Here is a 14,230-nt window from a genome sequence, read left to right as displayed (position 1 = left end):
ATTATAATTATTAGATTCACCTAACTATTATATAAGGACACATTATAAGATTTATTACTAGTAGATAAGGTACGGAAGCGTAGAAGGGCCAAAGATTATTTGTTTATTTGATCCACAATAATTTCGACTTAAAAGTCGAAATTTTGACTTTTATCTCGTAATTTCGACTTTCATTTCGTAATTTCGACTTTTATTTCGTAATTTCGACTTCAATCTCGTAATTTCGACTTCAATCTCGTAATTTCGACTTTTATCTCGTAATTTCGACTTTTATCTCGTAATTTCGACTTTTATCTCTTAATTTCGCCTTTTATCTCTCAATTTCGATTTGAAAGTCATATTTTTGACTCAATAGTAGAAATATGGTTCCTTGAGTGCATTATACTTACTACGAGGTGATGTTAACAGGAGGTTCGTGAAATTGTTGTGTGATTGAAATTTCAATGGAAATATGTGGTTGAAAGTGGGATCAACCTCAAGCGACCCTAAGGTTAGAAAAAATCATTAACTCTTAATCAATCACTAATTCCAACAATAATCAGTTCGAACTGATGTTAAAACAAGAACAAATATTTCAGTTGAATAAACGTTTTTGAAGATTCTCATGTCAATGATATTTCAATAAATGTTACCACACTATTTATTATTTCTCATCTTCACACTTGAGAAAATTTGTAATTTTGAAGATTATATCATCGTCACATTCGTCATGATCAAAACAATAGAATTGAATAATACGAATTGATTTCTCTCTGATGTTCGTTTAGCTGCCGATTCAAATTTTTTCACATGAATTCAAATTTTCCCAGGTAATTGGAGGATATTTCTTAAAAGGAGGATGTCCCAGAACTTTATGAACCGATTTGGGCACTAAAAATGAAGTAATGGAGAGGATACAAAAAGCCTTTCATGAAGTATTTACTGAATCATGCATGTTTTTTGTATGGAAAAAGCATGCACAATCAAAGGATAGAATCTTGGTGGTCTATATTATGTAAACATAATGCACAATACTGGATGAATTTATTTCAAACCCTAATAAAAGACAATTTATTTGATGCATCATTTTCGGACAAGTCTCTAGTTCAATTTTGTTTCATACCATTAGTACAAGTAAGAGATGAGTTGTTGTTAATGAAATTTTAATTATAATTTTTATTTCAGAGTGATCTTGATGAAGTATGTTTTGAATGGATAATTCATAGAATACGGAAAACAAGAAATGATATTGCTCCAGCAGGGAGACAAGACTATTGCATGCGATGCTTTTCTTTTATGGAGTTACAGATCACCTCATGAAGATTCCATCATTCGCTTTCAAACATTTTTTATCGGAGTGTACATATCCCTGGACAGCCTGTGATGGAAATTATGTTCAATTTTTATGTAAAAAATAATTACATGAGGTCTCTAGATTCTTATGCCACAATTGATTTATACATTAACCTGTGAAGTGAATTAATTATGTTATTTCAATAAATTTTAGATTGATAATTAAACATTAATTTTATTCAGTACCTTTTTGAAAAAATAAATGATTTCCGCACGAGTAGGAGAAAGTCAACTTTGACCAAAATATTAGTTTCTCATCATTGTAAATCAATCTGATCAGTAATATCCTTACTTATCTAACTTATCTAACTTATCTGAAATTCAGAAATGTATTAACATTTTGAAATAATACTCTACACATTCATATCTTAAACGTCATGTTGAAACACAGTTTGCAATGGCAACCAACTAATACTGTCGTATGTTCTTCGAAGAGATACAATGTTCATTTTTTAGGTATTGAGGGTTTTCTCTCCTCGTTTAGTCATATTTCTTCGTAAAAAACATACCACTATGAGAAGATTGGAGCACTGTCGAAGTGATTTGAAAAAAGTGTCGAAATTTCGAGATAAAAGTCGAAATTACGAGATAAAAGTCGAAATTATGAGATAAAAGACGAAATTACGAGATAAAAGTCGAAATTACGAGATAAAAGTGGAAATTACGAGATAAAAGTCGAAATTGAGAGATAAAAGTCGAAATTAAGAGATAAAAGTCGAAATTAAGAGATAAAAGTCGAAATTACGAGATAAAAGTCGAAATTACGAGATAAAAGACGAAATTACGAGATAAAAGTCGAAATTACGAGGTAAAAGTCGAAATTACGAGATAAAAGTCGAAATTAAGAGATAAAAGTCGAAATTAAGAGATAAAAGTCGAATTTAAGAGATAAAAGTCGAAATTACGAGATAAAAGTCGAAATTACGAGATAAAAGACGAAATTACGAGATAAAAGTCGAAATTACGAGATAAAAGTCGAAATTACGAGATAAAAGTCGAAATTGAGAGATAAAAGGCGAAATTAAGAGATAAAAGTCGAAATTAAGAGATAAAAGTCGAAATTATGAGATAAAAGTCGAAATTACGAGATAAAAGTCGAAATTATGAGATAAAAGTCGAAATTACCAGATAAAAGTCGAAATTAAGAGATGAAAGTCGAAATTAAAAAATAAAAGTCGAAATTAAGAGATAAAAGTCGAAATTACGAGATAAAAGTCGAAATTACGAGATAAAAGTCGAAATTGCGAGATAAAAGTCGAAATTACGAGATAAAAGTCGAAATCAAGAGATAAAAGTCGAAATTAAGAGATAAAAGTCGAAATTAAGAGATAAAAGTCATAATTACGAGGATAAAAGTCGAAATTACGAGATAAAAGTCGTAATGTCGACTTAATAGTCGAAATCATGGTGAATCAAATAAACAAATAATCCGTAATAAGGCAATATTGTGAAATTAGTTGAAGACACTCAAGACGCACTTACCTAGAACAGGTATCTATGGTATAAATGAGGATAGCTTTGTAAGTATGATTAGTTCAATCGTTCTCTTGAAGATGATCACTTGATGATCGAAACACGTGTCGAAGTGTTAAAATAATGGTTTGGTGTTAGGAAAAATCCATTTATATTCTGTATCAGTTTGTTGAGTGCCCATTTCCTTCTTTTTCAATATTTTTCTTGGAGGATAGGTAAAAGTTTATTTCCCGGTAGAAAAAAATTACAATTCGAAGATGAAATATTTTGACTTTTTGGTAAAGAATGCATAAATAATAAATAAAAAATGACCAGTGAACATTCGAAACTAATAAACAAGTATTTAGCTTAGAGAGTCTTTCAAAATAGTTCACACTAGGAAAACAGTTTCAGGGTCATGATCTTTTTGTGTGCGAAAACGAAAAAAATTATTTATTAGTAAGTGCTAGATAATTACCTATTTATTAGTGACCCAATTAGATAAAAACCGTATTTACGCTCCTGCTTATCATTCTATTAGTCATATTTTCATATTGTTTATTGTTATTCACTATGAGCAGTTTGTTGGATTGAATTTTGATCACGTAGTCATGATGTAACATCTATAAAAGTAGAATATTACTCGATCTGATTGGAAATAAATTATAGGTAATATAGTTGCTGTCTCAATATCGTTTCAGGTAGAAAGAAAATAAATGAAAATGAAATTTCCGAAAATATCTGTATATTATTTGTTTGTTTTTTCGATGGTAACAATTGTTATTGATTTATAATTTTCCGCTTAGAATAGATATTTCCATTGTCCATTGTCAGAAAACAGAAGACAAAGCTCAGATTTCTTTTATTTTATGTCAAATGAAAACTATTTTTTTTAGTGCCATGACTTGTCGGATAATTTTTGTGTGTGGCTCTCCAGCTCCTCTCGAATACATTTACCATCAACGCTGGTGTTCCCCAGGGATCTATATTGTTTACAACCCTGTTTTTATTGTATCAACGACTTATTGAAAAAAAAAACGAAGAATCCAATATATTGTTTTGCTGACGACAGCACGCTTGTCTCGTCATTTCATTTGGATTCCAGGACGGATGCACATCTATATCGGCAGCAGAAATTCATCAGGATCTAGAAGTGATATTGAATCATAGTAAAACTGATCAGGTTCCATTCAAAAACCTAGGCATCGGTTTTCTCCAAAAAATAAATGTCTCCGAACCGGATATAATTATGTTAGACCAGATAATTTTGCTTTCTGCTTCGATATGTTTTTTGAGAATTGAAATGTACACCAATATGTCTTGCCACAATCATATTGCTGGAATTGCAAAGGCTGCTTCTCAAAAGCTTGGAACACTATTACGAACCAGAAAACTGTACACAGCTCAGCAACTTTTGATGCTTCATAAGGCTCAGATCAAACCTTCATTTGAGTATTGTTCTCATGTTTGAAGTTCCGCCCCTAAACATAACCTGGAGCTGCTGGATTCCATACAGAAAAGTGCCATCCGCCTGATTGGAGACGAGAACATCGCTTGCAACCTTGATAGTCTGGAGCATCGAAGAGCGGTGCAACTCAGTGTACCTTCACTGTTTAAGAACTCTTTCATTTGGAGAACTGCGTTTATGTGGAATAAACTTTCTGAGAACGTTTTTCTAAATGGATTCAATCTCCAGCGATTCAAATCCAATCTGAATCGCCACATTCGCACAGGCACCGCTCTTAGAGCACTTTAAGGATTTTCCTGTAATGCTTGTGTTTTGTCCACAAAAAAAATTAAAGCATGCGATGCCTTTAAAAAATAGGTAGTTAAATTCGAGGTGACAATTGCCGCAAGGTGGCACTACATAATTCAAGGAAAACAAAGTGAAAGTAACTTTTCAAAAAATATCACTTATTGTGAAATATCCACTAGACAGTTTATGAAGCCACAACACCTCTTTCGCTATACAATAGCTTCACCTATCGTTCTCATACTAAGTTCTACTTAATCTACTTTATATAATAACAATTTCAATTATGTAATTTCCACCTAGATGGTGACTAATAACTTTACCTGCGGTTAGGTAAAAACTGAAAGTTTTAAACATCATATCAGAAAATTATTCCAACTCATTAAATGAACAATAACAACAATTTAAATCATATGGCTAATGACTTATAATTTCATGTGAGGTTAGAAACTGATTCAAAATTCAAATGAACATTTGATAAACTAACAATTTCCACATTAAGAAATGGGTTCAGAAGAGGAGAAGAATTCAATTCTATTTGGTCATTATCAGAATTTTGAAATCAAATAATTTTTGAGCCCTTCAACAAATTGAGTTTCCTTCCTCTTCCAAATAAAATACTTCACATATATGGTTGAACTAATGCCCCTTTGTCATGAGAAGCTCTGCAAATGTGGAATTGTTCTTCTTGTTCGAAAAACTAATCCTATATACCCTAATTCTTTTGAAAAAGATTCTCCTCGTTTGGCCTACGCTGCCCCGGAGCGTAGGACAACACCGGTGTCTCGTCAATACCATAAAAGTGCCGTAGGTGGTAATGAAACACTCTCGGGCCGCGTTATTTCGATGAATATGTGTTCAGGCCACATATGCTGCACATGCTAACAGCAAGTTCATTATGGTATCAGGCGCCGGCAGGCCCTGAACCTTGTGTCTGGAACCTCTGTACCCATCACATGACTACTATAAACTAAAGTGTTGAAAACAACATCCTGGCAGGCCATGGTGAACCCCTCACTTCCCGATTTGAAAGCGAAGGTCAGGCGCTTTGATGAGCTTCAATGTTCTTGAAGAAGACCCAATGCATTGGCTTATTCTTGTGTTGCCGCAGAAGTGATCTCTGCGGCTTTTATATGGACCTATTGCATGACCGGTTTCAACTCGGTGACATCTCGTTCAGTGTCGAAAACTAAACGAGTTCATCAGCCGCTCAGACAGCTGCCTTAAAATTACATTCTTCAATTCCTGCTCTCTCATGGTCGAGGACCATGCGGAGAAGGGGATCTGAACTCCTGATAACTTTGCAGGCTTCATCCAGTACCAATATATCATGTAGACACTCCACGGCTTCCTAGTTGTCGGATGATGTACAACCGTGGAAAGGATGATTTGGGATGCAAACTTCTATGGATGGTCTTTTTGATCTTTAAGTCGAGTTGATACCTCACCTCTCGAGTCTTCTCAACTACTTCAAATGAGTAGAGTAAGATTGAAGAGGCAAGCGTATTCGTTGCAACATGTCCTTCCCCGACAGGTCATATGACAAGATCTGTCAGAGTTTGTGGTGATACTTGCCGCGGAGAGAGTTCTTCACTGCTGGTAAGTATACGTCTCTTCGGCATCTAGATGGTGCAGGACGCTTCCATCTACGATCTGCACATCCTCTTCGTAGTTCCCGCATCGTATTCTTTTGAGATGAACCGTTGTACATGTGGCTATACCGAATTTCATATCGATAACATGCGGGCATTCTTCCACCACCTTAAAGGACTGTTGGAGATCCTTTCCTCCAGAGGCATAAAGTTTAAGATCATCCATATAAAATGAATGAATGACTCTATTCCTCAGGTTTCGGGGGGTGCCACGGTATTTCTGATCGCAACGGATAGTAAGATGCAGAAAAGAAAGGCAGTTGTTAAAGGCATTTCACTCTTTGTCGAGTACCGCAAGGCATCTGAGCAAATGCAAGATGAGCTAATGCGATATTGCATCAAATGCGTGTATTTCGTCAGTTCGGACTTCCATTGTTTAATATAATATAAATTGATTTGATAACCCTGAAAAAAATCAAAGAGATTCATGGAAAATAACAATTTTATTCAACAAAAAACTGAAATTATAAAGAAATAACATACAACAACAACCAAACAAATAAAAATTGAAATATTAATGAAAGCTGAAAAAATTGAAAAATTGAAAATATTATTAACAAAAAATAAAAAAATAAAAATTAAAAGATTTCAAACCAATTTACGTTACGAAGTTTCGATTGTTAGTATCCACAATCGTATTCAGGTGATAACTGGACTTATTTCTTCGAGATCTGACTATTTATAGGTCATTCGAGTGCTTTGACCCATCCCCTCTTCCCGCTTTCCGTTTCATTGGTTTTGGCGGGAGATGAACGTTGGGCGGGAGATGAACGTTTGACGGGAGTTGGTCGTTTTTCGCTTGATTTGAGATTTCTATATGTTACGTATCTCTACGTTAGCTTGACTAAATGCGTTGTTAGACAACATATACGCGGCTTCATTGAATTTTCTCCTAAACCAGTGTTCCTCTTTGTGGATGCTTTCAGCTTGAGCCCACTTGATGTTGTGTTGATGAGTCCAAACATGCTCTGCTATTCCGGATTTGCTGGTTTCTCCTCGCTGTGTGTGTTTCTTGTGCTCAGCAATGCAAACTTTCAATGGCCTCTCAGTTTCACCGATGGATGATTCTCCGCACTCGCAGGGTATCTGGCAAATGCAATTCTTGGAATCGCAGTCCCCGTTTAGTGGCCTGGTTTTCGTGAGGCTGCTACGGATAGTGTTCCCAGACCTGAAGCAGGTCCTGATGTTATACTTGGACCCAATCCGTCTTATCCTTTCCGATAATCCTTTGATGTAGGGAAGTACAAGTACTGGTTGTGGCGGCTTCTCTTACTTGTGAAGTTTTTGTTGCCTTCTAGCTAAGGCCTGTTCTATCATCACTTTGAAGTAACCATTCCGTTGAAGGTCATTTTTGATGATGCCTAGTTCCTTTTCAAGACCTTCCTTTGTATTACAGAGCCCAAAAGCACGGTCCAGTAGAGTCTTGATGATTCCTCTCTTAGTCGATTGATGGTGGTTGGATTTCTGGTTCAGATACTGTCCTGTATGAGTGGGTTTTCGATATACAGATGTTTCCCATTTAGTGTCGGTCCTCTTCACCAATACGTCTAAGAAAGGCAATTCGTTGTGGATTTCCTTCTCCATTGTGGCAGTGATGGAAGGCCTTACGTTGTTGATGTGCTTCAGGAAAATTTCTAGTTCTGCATTCCCATGGTTTCATATCATGAAGGTGTCGTCTACGTATCTCAACCAGACTCGGGGCTTCTTCTGGGCTTCTTCAATGGCCAAAGTTTCAAACCACTACATATACAAATTGGCTATAACAGGTGAAAGTGGCGATCCCATTGGCAGTCCCTCATCTTGCGTAAAGAATTCGTCCACAGTACACAGTACACAGCATCCTAGTAATTCCATGATTACTTGTATCGGTAAGTTTGTTCTATCTTTCAGGTCCCCAGCTTCTTCTGTATGATTTGAAGTGCTGCTTCGACAGGAACGTTGGTGTAGAGGCTTTCCACGTCGAAACTGATCAGTTGATCCTGCTCTTTGACTTCCATTTCCCCTAGTAGTTCAACGAAATGCCTTGAATTTTTCTCAAAAGATGATGTTTTACCTTGCAGTGATTTAATTATTGGTAGTAAAAATCTGGACAAGTTCTGAGTGGCTGAATCTCTGGAGCTAATGATCGGTCTGAGCGGAACATCCTTTTTGTGGATTTTGGGTAGTCCATACAAGTGAGGGGGCTTACTGTGGTGCGGTGTTACCTTTCTTTTTCCGTAAAATAGACTTGGTATTTTTTCAAAGTCTGGTACAATTTCCTTCCAATTGATGCAGTAGGGTATCTTACGATCTTCGTGTATTTTCTTTTCTGAAGCACCTCTTTGATCTTCTTCGTTGTGACATAACTTGGTTTGAAATCTTTTAATTTTTATTTTTTCATTTTTTGTCAATAATATTTTTCATTTTTCAATTTTTTCAGCTTTCATTAATAATTCAATTTTTATTTGTTTGGTTGTTGTTGTATGTTATTTCTTTGTAATTTCAGTTTTTTGTTGAATAAAATTGTTATTTTCGGTTAATCTTTTTGATTTTTTTCAGGGTTATCAAATCAATTTATATTACATTAGACAATGGAAGTCCGAACTGATGAAATACACCACGAAATATTGTCAACCACCTTTAAACAAATGCATCAAATGCATTGCGGTAATCAATCCAGACCATAGAAAGGTTACGCTTATACTGTGTGGAGTCCTGCGTTACACATCTATCGACCAACTCGCTCAACTACAGTGAGTATTCGTGTGTATAAGATGCTCGAAAACAACTTATGACACGAATTTAGCATGTTATCGGTTTGTAATTGTTAGGAATGGACTAATATCTGCTTCTGGAGATGAGAACGGTTCGCCCCTCGAAAAAACCCACCCGAAATCGGTCGCTCTCCGTCCAGCCACGAGTTGAAACCTCTGGCCAGATGGCGGTGGGTGCTTGGTAGTTTGGTCCATCAATAGGTGTTCACACAATCTAGTCCTGGGACAGCAAAATTTTTAAAATCTACAAGAGCTCTCCAAACATCATCCGGGGTCATCCGTCAACCGGTTACGCAGTTCATTGAGCTCAGGCTGTCGAAGCTCTCTGCTGATAGCTTCGAACTACAGTAGGGCTGGAGTGTCTAAGTTGAATAGCTGCGGGTGTTCATAGATGTCCTTCGAAAATGATTTCACCTGTTCGCGGTTAGCGGATTATCCACAACACGCAGAGGCTGTTGGGAATAAGCAAAATTATTATCATTGTCATTATTATTATCATTATTAATTCTAGTAGACAGCTAACAGGAATTCATCAGATTCATCGGCTCTGAATTCGATATAATTGATTGAATTCACTGATGTGATCAGACATTGATAGTTTGATAAAATCAATCCATTGAAAGTCGGTGAATGAAGAAACAAACCGATTGAATTCCCATCACATCGATGAGAAATTCGTTAAAAAAGAAACACGCGTAAACTGGCTGTATTCAATGATTGAATGAATATTGTTAAGGAAAATTCCTGGCACTAATCTATATGTCTATACTATTATAAACGTGGAAGTTTGTGAAGATGGATGGATGTATGTATGTTTGTGGCTCTTTCACGCCTAAACGACTGAACGGATTCAGATGAAACTCTACATAAATATAGCTTATACATCAGAATAACATATAGACTACAATTTTGGCATGGGCTGCCTATACCGTTGGAGTTACATGCAGATAATGTACCGTAATATTGTTTATCTTCAATAGTTCTAAATGAAAGTAAATGATAGCATATAATATATCTACCTCACATGTGGTAGCCACTATAAGCAAAATTCTGAGCCATAAATACATTCAACTTGTATACTATTTTTACCACTGTCAAATTCTTATAAAAATTGATACAATTGTCATTTAAAGTATTTAATATAGATGTACTTTGTCTCCTACACTAAGTAATTTGGACGAATCGTTTTAAAATTATCACGATAAGATTAACTTGACACAACGCAGTAAAACATTACGCGTCGCGTCTACTGAAAGACGACGAGGGACGATGCACGGGGGTAGAGGGGCGGTCTAAGCAGTGAAGCACCATCGCCGAGAACGCGACCCGAACGCGGTCAGACGTGTGAGAGCAGACGTGGTTAACGGTTGTGTTAGTTCTACGAATTTCTTCATAGGTAACATAATTCGTTTCTCGAAGTAAAATATAAATTACTAACAGATTCCCACTTATATATTAACGTACAGCCGAAGCTACTGAACCTAGAATCTTGAAATATGCAGGTAGGTTTTTTGTATAGCGTAAATGAGCATCAAGAAAGGGAATCAGGAATTTCCACCCCAACGGGGAAAAATAGAAGTTCTAAGATTGTATTGAACTTCGTCGGTTTTGAAATTGGGAACCTGAAGTTTTGGGATAATAAAAAATATTGCTACTATTTGTTCAAAATGGTCTGTCACGAAAGTTAATGTGACCAATGTGTAGGTCAGTAGCCGGGCTGTTCGACGTGGGTGATGTGTTCACTCTCTCAATCAACCGCTGTGTGAGTCGGTGGTTCAAGCCGCAGGCTGAACGATCGATTTTCACTTGCTATCGTCCAACCCGTGTTTGGCATCACACGTTAAAAGGTAAGACCTCGTTAGTACTTAGCTCGCACAAATTTCGACTTCTGAGGGTTGTCGTACGTAGGGATACGACAGCTGGTTAACGGAAAAACATATTTTGAACATTTTTTCAACCAAATTCTACGCAGGTGAATCCACGGGCAACAACCAGTGTAGAATATAATTATTATTGTATTTCTGTGGTTAAGAGCGATCCTCTACTGAACTTATTTGAAAATAGTGACTTTTTTCTGCTTCGAACGAAACAGCCCGATGCGATACATCCAACTAACCTCATCCTCGATCGGGTGTTACAACATGAGCAAATAAAGGAGATATGAAAGTAACATCCGCCGAAAGGATATTAAACTTGTCGAAACAAATATCAAATACATAAAATTTAATCAGGATGTGTTTGAATCTGCCTTTTTTGTTTCGTCACCGCAACATATCACAATAGACATTATCAGGTAATGAAATTCATATGTTCAAAGCAATCTCGGCGGAAAAGAAGGCGACAAAATATTACATAACCCATATGTAAATTTGTAGTAGGCAATGGTGCAGATGGAGAGGGAGTCAACACAATACTCATAGTCGCGTCAATGAAGTCTTTTTCTCGAGAGTTTTCGAGAACGGCTCCAATTTTTATGAATTTTTTTTGTTAAAACTCTCGAATAAGATTTATTTTGATTTTAACAAGAAAAGGTTTACAAACCCGCCACATGTGTTTCGCTACACGATAGCTTCCTCAAACACGATTTCATTCACTACATTTAGATTGAAACATTTTATATACTGAAAACTTTACCATGATCTACGCTCCGCTTCGATGATGACAATCAAATAATAATTTTAGTCTACATTCAATTACTACCTGAAAAAGCGGATTCAATCCTTTTTTAAATGTTACGTTGTTTCGAAAGTTTCGACCATTTTAAAGTCATGTGTTTTTTCAGCTTTATATCTCAAGATTCAGAAGATCCAAATAACTTCAGACCTATCTCCATGCTCTCAATACTCTCAAAAATCATAGAAAAACTGGTGAAAAAAAAGGTATTAGCTTTTCTTTATGAATAAAATATATCAACCAACTGTCAATTTGTCTTTCAGAAGGCAAAAGGTACAAATGATGCAATTTTTTCCTTTCTGCAGTATTCTTCTCCAAAGCTTTTGATTGTGTAAATCATGAACTTCTTTTGCGAAGGTTGGACTGCTTTGGCTTAAGAGGAATGTGTAATGACTGGTTCAGGTCTTACTTAAGTGATAGAAAACAGTTAGTGAGATCAAACGAAAAACTATCACACACTAAGGATAAGTACTAGGCCCGATTATTTTCTTTATATATGTAAATGACCTTGTTACTCTCTCAATTCAAGGAATTTTACGATTTTTGCGGATGACACCACGCTCCTTTGGCATAGAAAAAATACTTCTAATATGAAAGAAACTATCTCTAGTGATTTAGAAGTTATGAAAAAATGGTGTGACGCAAAATACTTGTGCTTTGATATTAAAAAAATAAACCTACTCACCTTCAGCTGTATTATTAACAATTTATACTTGAATGGACAAATTCTTGAGAATAAAAACCAATCCAAATTCCTGGGAATCTTCATGGATAACAAATCAAAATTTAATCAACACATTTCAGCTTTGAATAAAAAATTGGCATCAGGTTGTTGCACTTCGAATAGTTTCAAATGAACTGAGTTCGTCCACTACAAAAATGGTATATTATTCCCTGACTGAGTCCCACCTGAGATATGGTGTTGCCTTCTGGGGATTTTGCAGTCAACAACTTTTTCATTCAGTTTTTGTTTTGCAAAAACGAGCGATTAGATATAAGGTGAAAGTGCGTGAGTCATGCAGACCATTATTTTTGATAGAAAAAATTGTCACTGTTACTTGTATTTCCATACTGGAAACTGTTTGCCTAATTTACAAAAAACATAATATGGTTGAAACTCCGGAACATATAAATTACATAACCCGGCAAATAACAAAAAATAAAATACATCTTTCTGTTCCAAAAACAAGTCAGACAATTTATTCTTTAATTTATGAAAGTAAAAAGCTGTATATAGTATACCATACTACATTAGGAAGAAGACAGCTATAGAAAGTTCAGAAATCTTGTTTAAGTTGCGCTTGAAACAAAAACGTACTACAATCTTGATGAGTATTACCATCACAGACCATATACCTTAGACGGTTCACGGCAATGCTAAACAACAGAGACGGAAAAAAGCGCCATCTGAAGATTTGTATCAGTACCATTGTGACGGACGCGGGATATTCAAATGTTGTATATAGTTGGAATATTCATTTTATTCAAATGTTTTTTGGAAATTTCAGCGTATTGTTTAGAGTCTCAAACTACACTTTATATTGAGTGTTGTGTGGACTTTAAACAATACGCTGAAATTTCCAAAAACAATGTAAAAATTATAGTTAGAACAAATTCTTAACCACTACTTTATGTTGCAGGGCAATAAGGTTCAAAAAAACACTGATTTATTATAGATTTTTTATTCAGAACGTTTCAACATTGAACATTTTGTGTGATTATATGTTCAGGTTGCTTAGAATTCTTTTTCTTTATTCTGTTCGAACGAATTTTATTGACTTGTAATTTAATTACATTTGTACCTGTATACAGTTTCGATTTTTCCTGTATAATTTGATTTACACGCTTGCACCAATTATGTGTGATAGTTGTTATGGTGAATTTTATAACAAATTGAATTATATTATTTTTATGTTCCTCTTTGCTACAAGACAAGAATTCAAAGCTAACCTTGCCTCTTATTGTATTTTCAATTATACGAATTGAATGTTTGGAGTATGGTTGTTTATCTAAACAATAGTTTATCACTTGGACAATATCATAAAAAGAAGTGGGAAATGATAACGTTGGGTAACACAATCTTCTAGTGAAAGATCCACCATATTCTCTAAACGAAATTAACAAATTTTGGTGTGAATGATATAATTCATTCAGAACATACAATTCGATATATGTCTGTATGTTTATATTCATTACCTTCAATACTGTGAGAAGATTCGTTCAATTCTGGAATCTCAATGACTAACTAATTAAATTGAGTACTTTCTTGAGCAGAACTATTTGAAGACTTAGATGTTGATGGAGTATCATATACATCATTTGGGCCTTTCGAACCTATAAAAAAGTCTGTTTCATTTAAGTTTCACGAATTAAAATTTTTACTCACCAGGAAGATTTAGAGTTGGAACAGCGTTCCCAAATAACTTGTGAGACCAAGCAGAAATGTATTTTGCCTCAAAATAACTATCACACAGCCTCCTAGAACCTTAAACTTCTTTTGGGTTCATTTCTATCAGTTCCAAGTTATGAATTACCAGTATCCATTTCTTATATCTTTATCTGGATTAGGGAACGCATGTCTTATACTAGATATACTTTTGCTATAAGGAACGCAA

At 35.3% G+C, this 14,230-nt stretch overlaps 1 long non-coding RNA gene across 1 annotated transcript in view; it reads right to left on the bottom strand.

The window, feature by feature from the left end:
* Window positions 1-12,528, bottom strand: part of LOC141483533 (uncharacterized) — a 131,186-nt gene extending 118,658 nt beyond the window's left edge. The window contains exon 1 of the long non-coding RNA XR_012466141.1: window positions 12,301-12,528. This is a non-coding gene — a long non-coding RNA (uncharacterized lncRNA). The remainder of the gene's footprint in view (window positions 1-12,300) is intronic.
* Window positions 12,529-14,230: the final 1,702 nt, after the last annotated feature.

The sequence above is a fragment of the Leptinotarsa decemlineata genome, unplaced genomic scaffold, assembly GCF_025532065.1.
Source record: "Leptinotarsa decemlineata unplaced genomic scaffold, Ldec_3_MD MMD2_tig00003736_RagTag_RagTag, whole genome shotgun sequence".
Lineage (NCBI taxonomy): Eukaryota > Metazoa > Arthropoda > Insecta > Coleoptera > Chrysomelidae > Leptinotarsa > Leptinotarsa decemlineata.
Note: the sequence above shows the minus strand (reverse complement) of the source record. Positions and strands in the feature narration are given on the sequence as shown.